Source organism: Neolamprologus multifasciatus, chromosome 7 (assembly GCF_963576455.1).
Source record: "Neolamprologus multifasciatus chromosome 7, fNeoMul1.2, whole genome shotgun sequence".
In the NCBI taxonomy this organism is placed as follows: domain Eukaryota; kingdom Metazoa; phylum Chordata; class Actinopteri; order Cichliformes; family Cichlidae; genus Neolamprologus; species Neolamprologus multifasciatus.
The window spans coordinates 47,848,057-47,871,508 of NC_140445.1; the positions used below are offsets into that span (position 1 = coordinate 47,848,057).

The 23,452-nt window shown below is 39.8% G+C and overlaps 1 long non-coding RNA gene across 1 annotated transcript; it reads right to left on the reverse strand.

Moving 5' to 3' along the window:
• Positions 1-6,325: 6,325 nt before the first annotated feature.
• Positions 6,326-19,841, reverse strand: LOC146515162 (uncharacterized). Its single transcript, XR_014874968.1, has 2 exons — positions 11,878-19,841; positions 6,326-6,684 (listed from the first exon to the last, which is right to left on the reverse strand). It is a non-coding gene; the product is annotated as an uncharacterized LOC146515162 (long non-coding RNA).
• Positions 19,842-23,452: the final 3,611 nt, after the last annotated feature.

Sequence of the window (23,452 nt, forward strand, 5' to 3'; positions counted from 1 at the left end):
GTATAAGTTCATACTGAAGTTTAAATAAACAACAACACTAAAGCTATTCTGTTATACCTGTATGTAAAAAATACACTGCACCCAAAATATTTCATAGTTCAGCAATACTGATCAATCTAATAAATTTAAACCTACTCCATCCTCCTTATTCTGGTATTTTAAAGAGTACTTAGCAGAAATATTAAGCAACCTAACTAATAGGGTTGCAAACCCTATTAGTTAGTTTACATCAGATTAAAACTTTGGGTGTACAATTCAGATAATTATTTATTAAAAGCTAGACATTTTAAATGAGAATAAGACAGAAAAGTATGTCTTTGTGCCCCACTTTTCCCTGTTCATGCCCTATCGGCCCCCCAGGCTCAATTTTGCTAGATCCGCCCCTGCACAGTTACCAGCCGTCAGCTAAGTAGAAAAAGATCCTGGTGTACAAAGTAATATTAAATAAATTCTAACAACAGATTATCAAGGTTAAACGTGCTGCTGTTGTTCAGCCGCTGGTTTCCTCTTTCTGGTGCAAAGAAGAGAGACGGACTTGCGACAGAAAAGCCGATCAGCTGATCATTAAGCAGTTTCATGATTCATGAGCAGCAGGAGAGGGAGGGAGAGAGAGACAGTCGCTCCATATATTGGTTGTGAAGCTTAACGTGGGAATGCTTTACAAACATTCAGAGATGAATTTACACACTTGCTTTACTTCTCTCTGGGATTATGGAACAGATAACTTCCTCGGAGATTAAATGCCGGTTTGGTAGCGAGGCTACAAATACACACAGCCGCTCTATCACGCGATACACACTGCTCCAACATGCTACGGTTATTAGCCGAGTTACACCGTGTCGCAAGTTTTGTGAGGTGCTTTTTTGATATTTAATGGATCGGATTACATTTTCTTTTATTCCTCTCCGACAGGCACGTGCAGAGGGGGGGAGGGGGGGGGGGCTGGAGGGGCTTGCGCACCTGCCCCTTTCCTGATGGGTGCCCAAAGTGCCCTTTTGTTGAGGCAACTTTTAAAAAATTTTATTTATTTATTTATTTATTTATTTTTTTTATGTGTGTGGGCGTGCGGAGTCCTGTCTGTGCCCCTCAACAATAATATATACTATTAATCACGGTTTTGCTAAATAAAAGGATCTGGCTTGCATCAGTCACATGATCACATTTAACCAATGATCGCCCTTGACGGCAGAACGCGCTGGTTATGAGCCGGGAACGAGCTCACAAAGAGCATGCGCATTTTTTGCAGTCCGGAGCTGTAGGAGAAACACAAATTAACTCAGAGACACAGACTTACTATATTTCTTCCATACAGACTGATGCAACAAAACCAGTAAGTAGGTGTACAGCGTACACTGTAGTGTATAGTACCCAGGAGTATTGGCTTATTACGTACACGTTGGTAAGTTGTCTTGTGGCAACTGACGAACTGAAACAAATGAGCGTGCTGTGTTTGCAACAGCGCGACGAACATTACCTGTCCTTTTATTAACTGCACAAGTAGTGCTGGTCATAGCTGCTAGCTCACTGGGTAAGGCTGTCATGGGTCTGTAGCTCTGTCACCGTTTTAGGGAACATATTTAGTTTTAAAGTAAGTTACAGGGCTTTTCCTGCCTTTCTGGGGGGATTATATTTCACTAAAAAACGATCTAATATGCATGTCCACATAATTATGCATTATTATAATTATAATATATTAAAAAACACACGCTGTATTTTAAAGAACATACATTAAGAAGCAGATTATATTCGGTTTAGATTTTAAATAAGACAAAATTTGGATTTTACAGAGGTAAAATTATTGTATCTCTACAGTTTAAAAATGTAATAAGCTTTCCCCTGCACAGAGTGGATAGTGAAAGAAATGGAATCATCATAATGACATTATTTCATATTTATTACTTCCCCCTCCTCATTGCTTTATTATTGTAGCTCTAGTAATAAATAATAATGTAAGGATTCTGGATCAGCACAGTGATGCCCATAGTATATACAATATTCTGAAGAAGGTCTAAAATGTCACTGTGTGTGCGTGCATGTGTGTGTTTTATGTATATGGATTTTTTTTAAATTATTACTCATGATATAACATTGTCCAGACATGGCTGGTAAGGACATGAGGAGGAAACAGTAGAAGCTGTGTGAGGCTACTAAAGGCAGTGCTATAACATTTTTCTGTCATCATTTTATTATAGATTAAGTGCAAGAGTTGTTAGGTGTGGATAATTAGATTATAGTTTATTGCAATAGCAAGTTGTGCCTTGTTCTCAGATAGACAGCAAGTGTAGAGTGATGGAAGGAAGAAGAGAAGCAAAGAGTGATTCACAGGCAGAGCCTAATTTATTTCTCACAGTTTTTGTTGCCTTATGGTTCCAAGCGCTGTCACCAATCTTTGCATTTTGTTATTATCTCATGACACTTGTTTAATCAGCTACCATCTCTCCTATGGACTTTTTAATGTCTACAGTCTCAGATCAACACAGCCCTGCCCTCCAGCACTATCAGCAGCAGGAGCAGCAGCAACCCCTCAACAGCAACATTGTACCCATCAGGTAAAACATAGGCTACGTTTGCTTTGCCTTGTCGCCACCTCACAACAGTGATATAGTATGATGCAATCCCATATTAGATTCTTGATGAATGTGTGTTGTTGTTATTCAGCCTGGTTCAATGTGCCCCTTTTTAACTTTGAGCACCCGCCCCTTTAAACATCTCTGCACGGCCCTGCTCTCCGATATCCGATCCAGTAATTTAGGTCAGTATTGGACTGATACCAATACTAATATCGGATTGGTCCATCTCTAGTTAGTAGAAGAGGTTTAGTGACTGGCAGTGCTTTCTTTACACGTTAATATTTAGATGGGTGACAGTTTGATGTATTCTTAGTGTCTTACTTTATTTTGTAGTGATGAATCAAACTATTGTGGGTCAGGTTTTCATGGGCTTCCTGTTCCACCCCCCGCCCCCAAAAAAGCTTTAAAAACCACAACTGGTAGTGGCTCTGTTGTTCTTGTTCACACTTTTATCCTCTCCACATTGCAGCTGAGCTGAGAACAGTTTGAGCGATGCATCCTCAAGGTTACGCGACTGACGCCGTGCAGTTGCAGGGCATGGGTTATGGCGGACTCCCTGGTCAGCCTGGGGTGGTCCAGCACACTGCTGTGAACATCACAAGAGGGCAACTAGTCATCACAGAGCCCCCCAAAGACCATATCATCTGGTCGCTGCTCTGCTTTCTCTACTCAAATCCTTTTTGCCTTGGACTTGCAGCTCTCATTTATTCCATCAAGGTGAGTTTATTGTGACACATTTTCATTTCTTAGAAATAACACTTTTATGTGCTTGCTCTATGTGATAAGAGAAGATAAAGTTATCCAACATTTTGGGAAATGGATTTGATACAGAAGCCAGAAAATTAAAGACAACCAAGAATAAAAGAATATATAAACAAAAACAAATATACAATTTTTCAATAAAATAACATGCAATATGATTAAAAAGTTTAAAACTACAGAAAAGAAAGGAGTTCAATTAAATAAAATAAGAGTATCAATACATTTTTATTTTGTATGCATAATGTGAAACAAAAAAATTGAAATGAAATTTAATAGAACATTATGTAAAACATTGAAAATGATACAGGACATAACATAGGAAGATAAAATGAATGAAGTGCAATTGAGATAGAAAAATTTTAATAAAATGCAATAAAAGAACAGCAAAAGGAGTGTAATATTCTGGCTTCAAAAAATTAACCAGCTCAACTTAAATAAAGAAAAACTGAAATTCAACTTTTACTGAAATGTTACTAAAATTAAAGGCTTACTAAAAGTAGTGTAAGCAATACAGAAAATATCAGACTGAGACAATAAAGGACTAAATAAACTATAAACACAAAACAGATGATTTATGGTAACTTCAAACAATATAAGCTACATTTTGCAAATTGAAAAAAAATCAGTGCTCACAAACCAGAATCTTGTTATTTGCGGGGACTATTAGAGGATTATACATGACATCTGATGTTTTGAGTTGCGAAAATGTGCTTGAATCCATTTTTCAAAGTTGAGAAAAGTATATTTTCATCCTTGCAGGCCAGAGACAGGAAGGTGGCTGGAGATGTGGACGGTGCACGGCATTATGGCTCCACTGCTCGCAGTCTCAACATTGCAGCCACAATCATAGCTGCCATTGGGTTCCTCATTTTCATTATTACAATCAGTATAATTACAGCTCAAGCAGCTTCCCATTACAGTTACAACTATCGATATTAATCACATTTAAGCATTTCCTCCTGTTGTGATTAGGTCCCATTTGTGTTTTTCTGCTTAAAATGAATTTTGCAACCTTCTAGAACTTTTAATAGCATGATCTGAGGGGAAAAAAGCCATTTTACAAAAGTCTTAAATGGAAGTCTTCCCTATTTCTTTACTGAAAAGTTGTATTTTGAGACTTTGTTACTTGATGCAGAAATCCTGTCAGCAAATAATTAAGAATTAAAAAGCCTCACATTTTAATAAAGGTCTCTATTTTATTGTGCTTTACATATTTTTGACTAATTATAATTGGAGGAACTGGATGTCATCAACTGGTGACAGATTTTTTTATACCACGAGTGGGTAATAGGGCAGAGTGGTGAGTTTTCCTTCTCTGAAAATGTATAAACTGACAATGTTTCAGTTGTGTGCAGCTTGTTGAATTCACCCAGTTCTTTGAATCTTTGGGCTGAAGGAAGGACACTTACTCGGTGTATAAATGCTCAATCAACAATCCTTTATTTCCATACAATTTTCACACACTGAGCATAACAACCATCATGATGGGGAGAGATGCAGAGAGGGTCACAGCAAGTCTCAAAATGGCAATGTATTACACAGCTTCTTATACTTTTCTACTGGCCCCCACCTGGTCGTAAACCTAAACATTCACACTCTCTTATCTGTTGTGGCGCCTAAGTTATGACCTCGGGCTTCCTGTCTTTCTACCTCCTACAAGGGTGGGGGCACAGAATGTGGTCTGTTTTTGCTATTATCGGCACAAGGTCTTTTGCACACAACATTCTCAGAGAATGATTTAAGCAGTCTGACATGACAAGAAAACAGTGTAAAACATTCACAGCAGATAAATGGTGGCGCCCACCTGTCTAACAGAACCCAAAGGATGGTCACATTCTTTTAATCCCCAGAGATGTACTTGAACTTTTGTCTATCCTACTAACAAAATATACTGAGACATTTGGTCTAATCATACTATAAGAATATACTGCAAAGAGGGTCATATTCTTTAACCTCAAAATATAAGGAAACTAAGTTACATATTTTGCACACATCCTAGACTAAGGAATACATTTATGTTCTACAGCTGTTAACATAATTCATCTACCTTGACTATGGGTATAAGATAGCCTAATTTAAAATACTAATTTCACAATCCCCCTTTGATCTCTCCTTTTTTGGAGAGATCACTTACAACAAGCATTCTAAGGTTGCAATATCCACATCGACCTGGTTCTTATGGTCCTCCTTCAACAGAGGCATCATGACCCCGGGGCCCTCCGGTCCCGAGGCTATGGCCTTGTCCATAAGACGAACTACCAGCGCCCTGAGACAAGGTATGAAACAACATCCACATGTTGTAAGGACTGCAGTAAAAACAGACAGTGAAACCATAATTGACATGACAAAACTTTTCCATTGCCCAAAAACAGAAGTCATCCACTCCTCCAACGGGTTTTCAATACCTGAGTGTTCATGCATACGATGTGCCAGAGTTCGCAGCCCCTCCAGAGTTTGTTATCGAGCCGTCTGGAACAGTATTATTAGGAATTAAGGTGCAACACATTTGTCCGAACACAGCACACATGTCCCCCTTTCCCGCCAGGACCATGTCAAGCGCCATCCTGTTTTGTACTGCCATCAGATAGGTGGGACCTAATTGCTCTGCTAACCCTTCAACTGCATCACGCGTCAAATCGGCCAGCCGGAGAACGTGATAATGCACATAATTAATTCTATCGACGTTTTTGTTGGGGGTGACAGGCTTACCTTGGGTCACCTCACGGTCCGCTGAAGGAAGAGAAGTTGAATGAGTTCTGAAACTGGGCAATTCACACAATAAGAAAATAATCGTTACCAGGATCACAGTGAGCACAGTTAACATCCCCATCACTCTCCCGTTTTCCCAAAGCTTTATTTTCACATGGTAGTTTCTCACAGCCATTTTAATGTTACCTTATGGTTTTTCAATGTTATTCAGAATCAAACCTCTGTCTAAAGAATTTTTAATTTTTATTTTATTGCTGCAGCCACCGATGTCCTCCTGTTGTCGATTCTCCTTTCTTCAACCTCCAGAGTTAGACTACCCTTCGGTCGTTGCACAGGTCAGGGGATTATTCTGCCCCTTTTTCGCTCAAACCTGTGTTTTTTAGGGTCACGGCCGTGTCCCCCTTTTTCCCCTAAGAGCCTCTCCGACCTCCTAGGCTCTTCCGCCACCGCACACCGGCTCCAGTGATACCAAGTGTCGCCTTTGCCCCTCAGCTGGACCGCGTGAGAGGTTCGAGTGGTCACCTCGAATGGTCCCGTCCACCTCGGCTCATCCCACTTCCGCTTATGCACCTTCAGCCACACCCACTTCGCCTCTGGCGTGGTCACCTCCTTTCCGGTCGGATCTCCCACCTGCGTAGTGAAACTAGAGACAAGAGCCTTTAATGCTTTAAACTGTTTCACATGTTCAGACCCATTTGTTTCCTCTCTTAACTCTCTTACACCTGCTGCAGGGCCTGGAAATTGTCTCCCTGTCAGCAGTTCACATGGGGTAAACCCCGGTGCTCTGATTAACTGAGCACCTCACACTCATGAGTGCTATAGGGAGAGCATCAACCCAATTCATGTTTGTCTGTGCACAGATAAATTCATCCACCCTTTTGTCCTGTCTAGGTGGAGGTTAACTTTGAGTCGTAGTCAAGTCTTGTCAGCTTTTACCAGTCAGTCAGTTTGTTTTTATTTCCATTCATTCATTCTTTCTTTCATTCATCCATTCTTTCCTTCTTTCTTTGCTGATAGTGGAAACCATCGCCGCATTTGATTTCCACCCTCAGCAAAATGACGTCATTTCAAAAAGAAAAAGAAGAACTTTAGGTCGGATTACCTCGCTGAATCCTTTTTAGGCAGGGACTCTCATTTTCTAATTGTCCCAAATAAGTGGCTTTCTCCTGAGCCCATTTTAATGTGGAGAAAAATACTTTGCGACTGTTTTCAGTAAGAATGTTTTATAGCGCTTTAAAGTTCAATCTCTCAGGCCTGGATTAAAGAGCTGATTTGTTAAATCAGGAACTCACAAAATACCAAAATATCACCACCGGTGGATCACTCCTCTCAGATGTTCTTATTTCAGTGCACTGTAACAAAAGCAAAAACAAACGTAACCAATAAAATACTCATAATAACAAATACTGGGGCCCGTTAGAAACATGTCCAAGCATAAAACCATCTTTCTCTCTCTTATAGAAAGAAAACAATCCAAACCTCACTGATAAAATCAACCTAGTGTTAAGCAAAACCCAAAATCAACCAAAACTTCACCAGAAAGTGATAGGTTACGAGGCAGGGTGCACCCCGAACAGGTCACCAGTCTATCACCTAGAAACAAACAATCATTTACACTTACATTCACAGATAATTTAGAATCATCAATTACCCTAGCTCTAACAGCTGCATGACTTTTCACTGTGGCAGGAAACCAGAATACCCAGAGAGAAACCACTGCAAACTAGCCAGACTGTGGACTTGCACCCAGGACCTTCTTACTGTGGAGCAACAGCACTCACCAGCATGCCAACAATGTAGGAAATACAGGGAAGCTATAATTTCCTGTTGAATTTTGTACAGATCTTTAAAGCCTCAGGCAATTATGTTAAATACACCTGGGATACTTACGTAAATCCAAGGGCTGGCCCCCTTTTCTCTTTTTTTAATTTATTTTTTCAGTGTGTTCCTCCTTCAATTAAATCTCAATCACAAAAATGTGGTGCCCCGAAATAAGGCTCACACCGTTAATTCATCATTTTCACTCTGTACCACTGCTCCTTATCCGGCTGTGCGAAGCACAGTAAACACCACTCAGTCTAGGCCTTGAGCCATAAACAGACATCACTCACAGACATTGTTTTCATAACCAAACTGCTTTAGACCCTGTCCCCTAAATCTACACAAATGCCCTCTGGGTGACATGAAATGCATTTAACCAATTAACAATCAATGGCTTCTTGTTGTTGTAACAAATTCTGTATTTGGACGTTTGTGTGCAGCATTTTGCGTATCAGCATAGCATTTGTTAGTTGTGTATCACTCTTCATTGCACAAACATGTGTATGTGAGTGTGTGTGTGTGGATCACTTCTCAGTGAATTGAATCAGCATTTCGATTTGTGTGCGTGTGTGTGTATCATTTCTCAGTCAATCAATGAGTGCATATGTGTTCGTATGTGTGTTTCTCTTAATTCTGAGTCAGTGTATGTAGATGTGTGTGTTTGTGTGTGTGTTTGTGTTCATCACTTTCCTGTTCTGGTGTTCTGGGTAAACCAGGGCCTGAAGCGTGCTCTGGGGTCCTGCCTCCCCCTTTCCAGTCCGTTTGCATCCCTTGGTGCTGCTGCCCAAAGTTCTGTCCATACTGGTTCTGGCCCCAATTGAGGCAGTCCTTTTCTCCAGTGTCCTGCATCTTCTCCTTGTCCAGCTCCTCCTTAACTTGACCCTTTTTGCTTCTGTAGCTCTGCTGTGCGGCTTTTCTCAGAGGTCAGCTCCTGGCTGAGCCCCAACACCAGTGCCTTCAGCTTATGTTCTTCTGCTGCTTTTGTCCAATCTGAGGTGCCTCCTGACCTCAGTTACTCCTCGTGTCTCTGGCACGCCCTTTTTACTGCCTGATTATCCGTGTTGGTCCGTCACTGTCCTGCACAGTTTTAATGCAGAGTTGTTAAGGTCAGCATTCTTTTGCTCGGCCTCACTTTTCATCCGGGCTTAATAGGCGTCTCGTCACAGCTCTGTCAGCTGAAGCCGTCTGAAAATCTCCCCCGTGTAGTGAAACGGGCCTTAGATTTAACGTTCTCCGTCTCCGCTGCATGAGATCTCTTTCCTGCAGCACTGTTGACATTCTCAGGCTGTTGTTGTGGGTCCAGCTGCTGTAGCATTTAGTCAGGGTCACATCAAAGATGGTAGAAGGGAGAGCAAAGGTAGTAGAGGGGAGAGCAGGAGTCCAGGTCAGCCTCGGCTTTCCGGGCCGACAAAGCAGCCTGTAATTAAGCATAAAGAGAAAAAACAAAAACAAAACAAAAATAGACGAACAGGAAAATGATGTTGTTTTGGCTGTGTTATTCAGAGAGGGGCCAGGCCCTGTGTCAGCCTTCTCCCCCCCTTTTTTTTGTTTTTTCTCACAATATAATCAAGTCATAACCCACCAAGTTGACAGGACAACACAGGTACACGTTAAAATTCTTAAGATCATGTTTAATAACTCAAAAAAGGAATTTTATTTAATTCAATAATCACTTGTATTAATCAATCAGAAGAAAACATGTCACAATTTGACTCTTTTAACCACTAAATTTATTATTTCATCACTGGTTTATCGTACCAGTGTCTGTCTTTTTGAAGTCAAGTTGTTGTCCTGCAACCCAGAGAGTTTATTTGTTAGTAGTGGATAAACTTTATCATTTAACAACATGTGTATGTTAAGTTTTGCTGCTTTAACCTTGCTGGAAAATCTTCACGTGTTCATGAATGTAAGCTGTTTCTTCATTGCATGTATGTGCGTTTGTGGGTGGGTTATTTTAACTTTTTCTCCAACAAGGCATTTCCCTAATTGTGTGTGTTTTTAATTTTGTTTCCCAAATTTTGATTTCCCACCTTAAATAACAGCATTCCATGTCTTCAGCCAGGAATTAGAGCTTGCTTGTGAGATTCAGGGACACATGGTGCCAAAAACAATTCAGTGAAAAACTTGCCTGAAAATTTCCAGTGATGGTAACCGATAACTGGAGGAGAAGATGTCCTTTAAGCCTCTTTTCAGGGTGAGGACAACGTGAGAGGTCAAGCTGTAAAATTTTGAGCCAGAGCTTGGCCTGTCTGTCGTCCCAATTCTGTTAATCTATCCTTTTGCCGCTGTACTCAGGTTTCCAGGTTGAGAGAAATCCACCTGTATTAAGAGACTAAAACATTCATTTACTATTTTTCTTAAAACATCCATTTGGTTCACTTGCCTAGATTTTACTCTCTCTCTCTCTCGGTGCATCGTTCACACAGTCAGGCAGTTGCCTTTTATGGGCATGCAGATTTCCGGTCACCGACACTCACCCCCAGCAGCCGCCAAGCCATCCCTCCTATATCAAAACCCAGCCAAACATCCAACATTCACCGCAGTCATTCAAAAACTGTATTTATAATATTATAATCAACAAAATCAGCGTTTTAATTACAGGCATGTATCATTGTTTGCAAATCATAGTTATAAAACTCAATAACACGCTAAACAGGAAGTCCTCTGTGGGCTTCACAGCAGCCACCTCATTTGCATGTTCACACACCGTCTAAACTAGCTCGCAGCGCGCTGTCGTCACACACAGCCTCGTTTCACACTCAACTCCCTATTATATTTACAAAGACGTCTTATATTAACAATCACTCCTTCTTTATCACACAACTCCTTACTCTCCTTCGCCACAGCTGCAACCTCTAATTTTTTCTCTGGCGCCTCTCTTTCTCTCTCTCTCCTTTTTTTTTTTTTTTTTTTTTTTTTTTACACCACAGAGTAATACACCCAATTCAGCCCGTCTATCTCTATGTGGCTCCAAATACCCTCTTTATTTAATTTAACACTCGTCAGGGGACAGGCAAACAACAATTTCAACCACTGAAACGAGGAATACAACCTTTTTCAACCTTTTAACCTTATTTAACCTTATATAACCTTATTTCTCTGACTATTCTTAGAACTCAACCTTTGTTCGCAAAATGTGTCTTGTTCTATGTTCTCATCCAGAATAAAACGTAAACCCGTGATTACACAACCGTTTTCAATATTATTCTGTGGCTATGCGGGAGTCCTCAGTCCCCAAGTCACCACCTCAGCAAACCAGACGCCGCTGGACCTGACTGCGCGTCCACAGGTCAGGGGGGCTGCCAACACCATGAACAAAACCAATTTCCACAGGTCCACTAGGCATCAACCTTTGATCCTAAAATGTGTCTTTGCTCTAATGTCCTCCCATTCACACATTAACCGTCACTGTTACTGTGTTTATATTTCACACAGAAACACAGCAAGCGCGTCTCATCAGCAGTAATACACAGAAACACAGCAAGCGCGTCTCACCAACAGAAACACACACAGAAACCTCTGAGCTCACCTTTGAAAATGCAAGCGCACCACAAGCCAGATTCTATTTCACCTCTATTTCAGATACTACACTTTGGCCGCTTTTTGAAAGTTTTTCCACATTTCTTGCAACAGAAGCCAGTCATAGACAAAATTAATTATGTAGGGTAAAAGTGGGCTGCACTCTAGTCTCAACGTAGAATATGATTAGTATCTTGCTAGAGCCAGTTCCTATAACACACTTGATTTCTAGTCTCAACGTAGAATATTATTAGTATCTTGCTAGAAAATCCCTATAACACTCTGGAATTCTAGTCTCAACGTAGAATATAATTAGTATCTTGCTAGAAAGTTCCTCTAACACTTGAATTCAGCCTCAACTTATGCTGTTAGTATCTTGCGCCGAAAACCAGACACCGACAATTTAATGTGAAAATACGTGTAACCCAGCGAACAGATTAATTTGGAAAGCCCAATATGCACATTTGGTATTCATAATACAACAGGCTGTGCTTACCTTTTTGATGTTTGAGCCGGCTCTCCGTTCGCTTTGTCGCACGATCTCACCAAAGGCCAAATCTGCCCCTCCTCAGCACACCAAAAGATCCGGGTCACCGGCACCAAGTTGTTGAATTCACCCAGTTCTTTGAATCTTTGGGCTGAAGGAAGGACACTTACTCGGTGTATAAATGCTCAATCAACAATCCTTTATTTCCATACAATTTTCACACACTGAGCATAACAACCATCATGATGGGGAGAGATGCAGAGAGGGTCACAGCAAGTCTCAAAATGGCGATGTATTACACAGCTTCTTATACTTTTCTACTGGCCCCCACCTGGTCGTAAACCTAAACATTCACACTCTCTTATCTGTTGTGGTGCCTAAGTTATGACCTCGGGCTCCCTGTCTTTCTACCTCCTACAAGGGTGGGGGCACAGAATGTGGTCTGTTTTTGCTATTATCGGCACAAGGTCTTTTGCACACAACATTCTCAGAGAATGATTTAAGCAGTCTGACATGACAAGAAAACAGTGTAAAACATTCACAGCAGATAAATGGTGGCGCCCACCTGTCTAACAGAACCCAAAGGATGGTCACATTCTTTTAATCCCCAGAGATGTACTTGAACTTTTGTCTATCCTACTAACAAAATATACTGAGACATTTGGTCTAATCATACTATAAGAATATACTGCAAAGGGGGTCATATTCTTTAACCTCAAAATATAAGGAAACTAAGTTACATATTTTGCACACATCCTAGACTAAGGAATACATTTATGTTCTACAGCTGTTTAACATAATTCATCTACCTTGACTATGGGTATAAGATAGCCTAATTTAAAATACTAATTTCACAAGCTCCAGAAAATACTACAGAAGTTATACATTTAGTTGGATCAGATTTTCAAACCTAGAAATGTCCCTGGGCCAGACATTTGAAGCAGCCTGTAAGCAACAATTATAAACTTCAAACCCATATAAAGGAACTAATGAAAAAAGTCATATTTATTCATTGCTTCACTTTTAAAGTTGATCACATCTGAAAGCATGCACAAGAGTAAGTGCATAAAAATAACAAATGAGTTGTAACTAAACAGAATCCGAAGTAGCAATAATAGTTAAAAAAAAATCAAATTAAAAACAAAAACATTTTGCCCATATCTGACATCTGAATGTGCACAACATTAATGATTCAATCATATCAAAGCCATCACTGCAGAAACTCATTGCATTATACCATGATGGAACATAATGTTAACTGTAAGTCAGGCATGGCCTGATACACATCCAGTAATGTTAATATTTAGGCAACAGTTACCCTGTTTACATTAGTCGGAAAAGTGATTTATCCATTTTGTTGTTCTGTGCATTGAATGGGAGCTGATTTTTTTTATTGAGTTCATGTGTGAAAAGCCTGAATCACATCTGTATGTTGATCCAAACACAATGAGCATGACTGCAACTTTGATAAGGGTTTGATAAAAAGTTTGATAAACTTTGCAGCTCCTGTGCTGTGGCTACAGATGACTGCATGACAGCAAGTTCTAGTAGATTGTGTTACTCCCCAGCCCAGGGGAAACTGGTGTGCAACACAAGGAAAATCTAAAAAAAAAAAAAAAAAAAAAGGAAACTGTCCCCACACTCCCTGCTCTCAAGGAAGACAAACCAAAAACTGCCACAGATTTACAACATCCAGTCAGTTTATTAAGTCCCAAAAGGTAACGGGCATCAGGGTGAGCGTGGCCAAAGCAACAAACAAAATTCTCTAGATATGAAATGCAACTGGCTTACCTACACGGAAAACCCCCGAAAGAAAATACAGGTCTCTTACCTGCCTTCCTAACCAAAAACAGGAGAAAAGGTTCCAAAAGGAAATGGCTTCTCCCCCCTACAGCTACCGAGTAAAAGTATTTACAACTATTTAACAACTATTTACAACAAAACTATTTACAACACAGCAAAAGCTTCTCATTCCAGAACACAGATTCATACGCAGTCACATGCACAGTTCGTTGGGAACAGGAAGTAGGCGGGGGGCGTGCCAGTTCAGAAGGATCCTCATTTATAGACGGCCTCTCCCAGTCCTCCACCAATGGTCAGCCTCCACCTAGAACTCACATAACATCAACAACACAGGACACAAACTATGCCACCCTCTGGTGTGGCAGACAAAAACACAGTGCAAAACATCCATAACAATGAATCATATCAGTTGTGAACTTTTTCTCCCTCACCTTCATTGGCTGTGCAAGTCCATCTCGTTAACCACAAACACTCTTTTTTCAAATGTTTGAATATATCGCCCAGAAAGTAGACTTGACTGTGGAGCTGTATTTGTTTTTTGGGGTTTTTTTGCCTGCTGTTGAGCAGGAATATTGTGATCTCCTCTTTAAGATCATAAAAACACTGAAGAGTGCAACCTTTATATGGACTGTTGTGTAATGTGGAGCAAAGAGAGACTGAAGTCCCCCTGACTGCCTCTTGCCATCACAGCTGAGGGAAAAAAAAGACTTGAAAATCAATCTTATGTTTTAAAAATGTGTTGAAAATGGTCAGAGTGATAAAACACAGCTTATCCCTATCTGCTAGTAAGGATTAGGTATATGTCTGATAAATATGTTAGCAGAGAGATCTGAGTAGTGAAAATGTCTATTCAGTCTATTCTAGTTTTCCTGTGTAGACATGATCCACCATTGACTTTTTAATTCATGTCTGAGTCTGAGAAGACAAGAACTGTGTTGCCAACCTGTCATCCTACTTTTGGGCAAGAAAAATAGTGTTAAATGTTGTAAGAGTTAAACACAGAATTATGAATTGTGTTTTCTTTTGCTCTCTGTTGCGTCGTACCCTGTACATGCTGTGTGTTTGTCATGTTCTAGTGTTTTAGTGTTCCAGCTCCTCTGTTCAGAGTTTTTGTTCAGTTTTTTTTCTGAGTTTTATTTTGAGAAATTTCTTCCAGCAATAAAGCTGCGCTTTCAGTTTAATCTCCCTGTTTGAGTCCTGTTCTTGGGTCCACCTTCCCTGCCTGCCCACCGCACAGCCCATCATGACACCTTTGCCATAAGTTTGACTCTAATTATAGTAGAGTGACCATATTTTGATTTCCAGAAAAGAGGACGCTTGGCTCAGTCATGAAGAGGTTTAATAATACTGTTTGCTTAAGGTTCGCTTAGACACTGCTAGCATAATCCCACATAGCAAGCAGGCCTGGCCCTGATCTGGTATCAAGCCGGCACTGCTGGCTGATTTCTGGCATGATAAGACATATGTCATCCAGATATTGGCCAGGCCTGGCATAGATGGCACTGTCTATGTGATGGCATGCCACATCTGGCTCGATTGATGTTTGGTTTATGTGGCCCAGGCTCATAGAAAACAGGCCTGGCCCCGATCTGGCATCAAGCTGGCACTTCTGACTGACTGGTGTCATGGCAGAGTGTATTTTGCACAGAGAAGAATTTTTTGAAAAATGTATTGATAGCAGTGTTGAATATTATTACTAGAGATGGCACGATACCACTTTTTTATGTCCGATACCGATACCGATATCATAAATTTGGATATCTGCCGATACCGATATGAATCCGATACAGTGTTTATTAATCAATAAAACTGTTTTTTTTAATATCTTGCTGCATTTTGTATAAGTTCATACTCAAGTTTAAATAAACAACAACACTAAAGCTATTCTGTTATACCTGTATATAAAAAAAAAACAAAAAAAACAAAAACACACTGCACCCAAAATATTTCATAGTTCAGCAAAACTGATCAATCTAATAAATTTAAACCTACTCCATCCTCCCTATTCTGGTATTTTAAAGAGCACTTAGCAGAAATATTAAGCAACCTAACTAATAGAGTTGCAAACTCCCAGCAAAAGAAAATAGGGAACCACCCTCCACCCTCTTCCTCATGATGCTTAATCGATGTAATCAACTTTAATTTGATGCAGTGTGGAAAAAAAATGCACAGAAGTAAATTATATTTTAAGAATAATTAAATAGATTCAACATCTTTCTTCAACAGAATTGCAGACTGCACAGATGGTACCTTCCCAAAGGAAAAAGTACTACAGCTTACTAGGGTATATTAGACTTAACAGTTACTATATACAGTAATGGACTTCTATACATTTTACATCAGATTAAAAATTTGGGTGTAAGATTCAGATAATTATTAAATAATTAAAAGCTAGACATTTTAAATGAGAATAAGACAGAAAAGTATGTCTTTGTTCCCCCCTTTTCCCTGTTCATGCCCTATCGGCCCCCCTGGCTAAACTTTGCTAGATCCGCCCTGCACAGTTACAGCCGTCAGCTACGTAGAAAAAGATCCTGGTGTACAAAGTAATATTAAATAAATTCTAACAACAGATTATCAAGCTTAATAGTGCTGCTGTTGTTCAGCCGCTGGTTTCCTCTTTCTGGTGCAAAGTGGGCCAAAAACAAACAAGAGAGACGGACTCGCGACAGAAAAGCCGATCAGCTGATCATTAAGCAGTTTCACGATTGAAGTAGCAGCAGGAGACGGAGGGAGAGAGAGAGAGAGAAGAGGCAGTTGCTCTATATATCGGTTGTTAAGCTTAACGCGGGAATGCTTTACAAACATTCAGAGATGAACTTACACTCTTGCTTTACTTCTCTCTGGGATCACTTCCTCGGAGATGAAATGCCGGTTTGGTAGCGAGGCTACAAATACACACAGCCGCTCTATCACGTGACGCATACTGCTCCAACGTGCTACGGTTATGAGCCGAGTTACGCCGTGTCACAAGTTTTGTGAGGTGCTTTTTTGATATTTAATGGATCGGATTACATTTTTTATTTCTCACGGATATCCGATCCAGTAATTTAGGTCAGTATCGGACCGATACCGATACGTAATATCGAAATTTATATCGTTTCTATCGTATATCCTTTATATCGCCCATCCCTACAATCAGCTCAAAATGACGAAATGCAATATCCCAGAATCCATTTGTCCAAAACTCAAACGAGGCAGTGGCGGAGTAACACAGAGTGGCGGAGTTTGAAATATTACTCTTTCTGGGTCACAAAATAAACTTTTAAGATATTTTCATGTGAGAATGGTGCTATGTAAACTAATGTAACTAATGTAAACTTCAAATATCTGCTCGATTTATCAAGACATCACAGGAGTCACACATGTGTCCACTGTACCATCTGGGAACTCTTCTTGTTTAGCACTCGTAATAACACAAACACTAAATCCCCCTTCTCTTGTGCTGTTTTGTAGCAATGTATACACCTGAGACTGTCACCTGTCTGTCTGTCCTGCACTCTCTCTCTCTCTGTTTCTTTCTCTCTGATTGTGGAATAAAAGTATGAACATGTATTTATAAGTTACACTTGTGTTTGAATCCTGCAGCTTATCACATGATTTCCATGTGTGACAACTGCAAGTGTCCAGAATGAGGACAGACTGAGGGACCCACTGCTGCACATCATCTGTGAGGCTTTGCACCCCTGATGATCCAACAGGGCAAACTCAGCAGTGTGTGAGGAAGAGGAGGAGGAAGAGCCAGCAGCAGCTGACAGATGGAGAGAATAGACAGACTGTTCCCTGTTTGTGAAGGACTGCTAGGAAAGTTTAACATAACTAATTGTCTGTCCTGAATCAGTCTTATTAGGTAATGTTCAAATAATTTTATCATTCCAGTGTTTGCAGTGTGGGAGAAAGTACTCAGGGCCTTCAAGTTACACACTATGAAAGGCAGCAACAAGTTTAATATTCAGAAATCTAAAGTATGTATCAGCAGCAGAATGGACCTAAAAATAAATGTTTGTTTCAGTTCTATGAAGCTGTGAGTATTTTGGATTAGTAGCACTGCTGTGTTTGTTGCATCATATTGCTGTAATTGTTTATATGCTTTATATATTCTGAGGTAAGTTGATCTATAGTGTTACATCATATTCTATAAGGATGTTATGTGTTTGGATACTTACTGCCCAGTTTTACCCATTTAGCAGAAGTCAGCCTGTTTAAGGCTCTGATATCTATTCTGTATGACTTAAAGCAGTTATGACATGGTCTGATTTTCTCACCCAATAAAGGAATATTTAATATATCAGTCTACTCTTCATTCTATCAGAAACAGTTATCACAGCTTGTACATTTTCTTTTTACACATATATGTGATACATTAACATATATAACAGCGTCCTTATGTGCCGACACCAGTGTTTTAGCTAGCAAAGCGGCGTGGCTGATGTGGAGTGAAGCCAAATTAATGAAAACGTGTATAACCATTGGAGATGTGAGCAGGACAGACGGAACAATTGACGAGAAAAAGTGTGGACTTTATACCAATTTTTAAATTGTGTTGATAGGCCACATAAAACCAGAGTTATGATAAAAATATATGCAATGTTTGGTTTTCTTCCTGAATACTATTGTTCTTTATATTTACTGCGGAAAAAATGGTAAAAACTGCGTTTTATAAGGAAAACGCTCGAAAGCACTCTCCGCCTGAGCAAAACCAAAACCAAAAACAACCTACCCTTTTCTACTGGTCAAAAAATGTACCATGTCAACCAATCAAAAAATGATATGGCAACGTGGCATTTAGTTGTTTAGGAAGGGGGGAAGTTTTAGGAGTGACGGCGGTGTTTTGAGATGTGAGAGATTTGTGACGTTTAGTGCAAATCTTGTGTAGTTAGTGTGTAGTGTAGTCAATAGTTTTGTTGTGTGTGTCAGAAAAATGAGGCGACTGCTGAATGTTACAGGTGTTACAGGAGTGATACATCTCCTGTTGTCAGGCCTGCAGGTATCAGGCTGTTGTTCTCCTTTATCTCATAGTGGACAGAAATTATTTTTTGGAGTGGCACAAATAATTTGTGTGGCATCAGATTTTATGCAGAACACCTGATTGTTCTGTAAATATTTTGAAATGTTTATTTAAAAATGCATTGGCTGCATTTTTAGGTAAACAGCTGCAAAAAACTTTGTTGTTTGCATAACAGTTCCTTTTTTGAAGAAGTAATATAATTAATTGCCCAACATTGGTCATTATATACTGTATTTTGCAGACAGAGAGTTACAGGACTCTCTCCAAGACCACAGACTCATAATACAAGTCAAGCTTTATAAAAAAAAAAAAGAAAAAGAAAGAAAGTTGTGTTTTCAAAATTGGAGTTCCAGTTATTTTTACTACACAGGTCATGATTTGAGGTCAAGATTTTTTTAAATGTTCATTGTAAGTGGTATAAAACAGTTAACTAAAAGTAGTCTAGCATAAATGTAAATGCTGTAATTTGATTATTTTAATAAACCATGTAACTTGGATGGATTCGAGTGACCACAGTGCACATGTCTGCTGTTGCTCACAGTGGTCCAAGGGACTGCTCAGGGAGTTTGTGTGTTCGCTCAGACACATGAAACATTAGAGGGCACATTGCACTATATGGTTATATGGCATTTTAGTTAATATAAAGCATAGAATTGAGGCACTTCAAATAATTCCATCTCAACAAGTGCAACTCTTTGTTCAAATATCACACAGCTCTGTAGTGGTTTGTTTATAAGCCCATTTTCCATGGTATTATAAACATGTCCACTCAGCTGACTTTTGAACCAATTTAATAATTACTTAACATAAATAAATAAATAAATAACAAAACTAAAAAAACTAAACAGAATTAAACAAAAGAAAAAATAGAAATAAACTAATATATTGTTTTTGGGTGTACAAATGTTTCTTTCTTGCCTTGTGGTACATCCTCCTCTTCCTCAGCATTACCGTCCACCTCTCCACCCACAGCTACTCCACAATCACTGCTGCTATCACTGAATAATCATGAATAATCCTTTCTTTTTGTTTTTCTAGCAGTCATTCATCAGCCTGGAATCCTCAATTGACTCAGATGGTATATCCTCCAGTATCCTGTAGGCTTTCCTATCTTATTCCTATTCCTTTATTTCTGAACTTCAACTATACAAAATATTAAGACAGTAACTCACGAAGATAATCTGCAAAAAATTTGTTTTGCTTTCAAAAAAAATATTAACAAATATCAATTTGTTTTACATTAAAAAAAGAAGTCCTGAAGATCAAGTTTATCAAGAACAACAAGGTTACGGTAATGATATGAATTTCAGTTAAATTATAGCCATTAATTTAGTGGACATGTGATTAATTGCAAATTTCACCCAACACAAAATAAATATTTTGTCATTTTTACAATAATATGAATCCTCAGATTTTACTTTATGCTAGCGTATTTTTTCTACCTGCAAGAAAATCCTATAAAATAATTTACAATTTACAAGACTCCATAGATGTTCAGCATTTCTGACTTCCTGCCACCATCTTGGTTTGAGTGAAATAAACTGCACTTTCCATGACTGACCAATAGGAAGCAGTGTATGGAAGATGCACACGCAACACTGTGTTAGCTGATATGCAACTATAACAACAAAACACATGCAAATACAAGAGAACCGTTTTTCAATAGCTGCCCTCTGTAGTGACTATTATGCATGAAAGAACTAGATGTATCATATATTACATAAACACACATATTACTTTATGAGTGCATTTTTAAAGGGGATCATAAAATCACAGTTATTTATAAATAAGAACTTAGTGAAGGTGTGGCACGCTTAATTTGCCAATGAAATATGTTGGTAAATAAAGTTTAAAATGTATAAATTTTATTGGTAAATGTATCAACCTTAGAGCAGGCTGGTACATTTCTAGTTTAACCATTTCAATCTTCTTAAAGTACTGCATGCTTCCACAACAGAAGAAATCTGTATCTTCCTTGTTCTCTGTCTTGGATCAAGACAGAGAACCATCATAAGCTGTGGGAAAACTATTAAGTGCCCCTTTAGGGCTCATGTGGCCAGCTACCATGGCGAAATGTACTATTGCAGTTCAGGCAGCTGAATTTAAACAGAGTTCTTAGACATCTTTCATTGTAGTTGTACTGAGAACATACAGAAGTGTGAACTAATTGGTGTTGAGTTACCAAGTGACTTAGCTCAAGTTCAAGGTGTCTCCATATACAGTGGGGCAAAAAAGTATTTAGTCAGCCACCGATTGTGCAAGTTCCCCCACTTAAAATGATGACAGAGGTCAGTAATTTGCACCAGAGGTACACTTCAACTGTGAGAGACAGAATGTGAAAAAAAAATCCATGAATTCACATGGTAGGATTTGTAAAGAATTTATTCGTAAATCAGGGTGGAAAATAAGTATTTGGTCACCTCAAACAAGGAAAATCCCTGGCTCTCACAGACCTGTAACGTCTTCTGTAAGAAGCTTTTCTGTCCCCCACTCGTTACCTGTATGAATGGCACCTGTTTGACCTCATCATCTGTATAAAAGACACCTGTCCACAGCCTCAACCAGTCAGACTCCAAACTCCGCCATGGCCAAGACCAAAGAGCTTTCGAAGGACACCAGGAAAAGAATTGTAGACCTGCACCAGACTGGGAAGAGTGAATCTACAATAGGCAAGCAGCTTGGTGTGAAAAAATCAACTGTGGGAGCAATCATCAGAAAATGGAAGACATACAAGACCACTGATAATCTCCCTCGATCTGGGGCTCCACGCAAGATCTCATCCCGTGGGGTCAAAATGATCATGAGAACGGTGAGCAAAGATCCCAGAACCACACGGGGGGACCTGGTGAATGACCTGCAGAGAGCTGGGACCAAAGTAACAAAGGTCACCATCAGTAACACACTACAACGGCAGGGAATCAAATCCCGCAGTGCCAGACGTGTTCCGCTGCTGAAGCCAGTGCATGTCCAGGCCCGTCTGAAGTTTGCCAGAGAGCACATGGATGATACAGCAGAGGATTGGGAGAATGTCATGTGGTCAGATGAAACCAAAGTAGAACTTTTTGGTATAAACTCAACTCGTCGTGTTTGGAGGAAGAAGAATACTGAGTTGCATCCCAAGAACACCATACCTACTGTGAAGCATGGGGGTGGAAACATCATGCTATGGGGCTGTTTTTCTGCCAAGGGGACAGGATGACTGATCCGTGTTAAGGACAGAATGAATGGGGCCAAGTATCGTGAGATTTTGAGCCAAAACCTCCTTCCATCAGTGAGAACTTTGAAGATGAAACGAGGCTGGGTCTTCCAACATGACAATGATCCAAAACACACCGCCCGGGCAACAAAGGAGTGGCTCCGTAAGAAGCATTTGAAAGTCCTGGAGTGGCCTAGCCAGTCTCCAGACCTCAACCCCATAGAAAATCTGTGGCGGGAGTTGAAAGTCCGTGTTGCTCGGCGACAGCCCCAAAACATCACTGCTCTTGAGAAGATCTGCATGGAGGAATGGGCCAAAATACCAGCTACTGTGTGTGCAAACCTGGTAAAGACCTATAGTAAACGTTTGACCTCTGTTATTGCCAACAAAGGTTATGTTACAAAGTATTGAGTTGTATTTTTGTTATTGACCAAATACTTATTTTCCACCCTGATTTACGAATAAATTCTTTACAAATCCTACCATGTGAATTCATGGATTTTTTTTTTTCACATTCTGTCTCTCACAGTTGAAGTGTACCTCTGGTGCAAATTACTGACCCCTGTCATCATTTTAAGTGGGGGAACTTGCACAATCGGTGGCTGACTAAATACTTTTTTACCCCACTGTATTGCTTGTTACAAGGATTTGGATGAAGAGGTGTTGTAATGTTACTGCAACACACTTTGCAGACATATAAATACAATTATATCTGGCCCCAATATCTCAGCCCTGCTGAGAATCCATGCAGGCAAGGGATGGATTCTATTTTGATGGTCACACCAAATCAAATCAAATCACTTTTATTGTCACATCACATGTGCAGGTACATTGGTACAGTACATGCGAGTGAAATTCTTGTGTGCGAGCTTCACAAGCAACAGAGTTGTGCAAAAATACAATAACGTAAAACAAGCAAAATATAAGAATGGCTAAATCTGAGACTAATAAATATTTGTACAATATATAATAGTATATGCATTACTGGATGTGTATGCTAAATATGTTTTTCTACGTGTGTGTGTGTATACATATTTTACAAATTAAATAGAGTAAACAATAAAATAAAATATATAAATATATACAGAGTTGGTTGAGACATGTGCAAAACAGTGGCATTAATGTACAGTATGTAGTGCATAATGTTGTAGTTCCAGTAGTGGTGGTGAGGTGTCTATGAAGTGTTCAGCAGTCTGATGGCCTGATGGAAAAAGCTGTCTCTCAGTCTGCTGGTACGGGACCGGATGCTGCAGAACCTCCTTCCCGATGGAAGTAGTCTGAACAGTTTATGGCTGGGGTGACTGGAGTCCTTGATGATCCTCCCCGCTTTCCTCAGGCACCGCTTCCTGTAGATGTCCTGGAGGGAGGGAAGCTCACCTCCAATTATCCTTTCAGAACACTGCACTACTCTCTGGAGAGCTTTGCGGTTGTAAGCGGTGCTGTTGCCATACCAGGTGGGGATGCATCCAGTGAGGATGCTCTCAATGGCTCAGCGATAGAAGGTCCTGAGGATGCAGGGGCTCGTGCCAAATCTTTTCAGTCTCCTGAGAAGACCATGCGGCCAATCACATGAAACA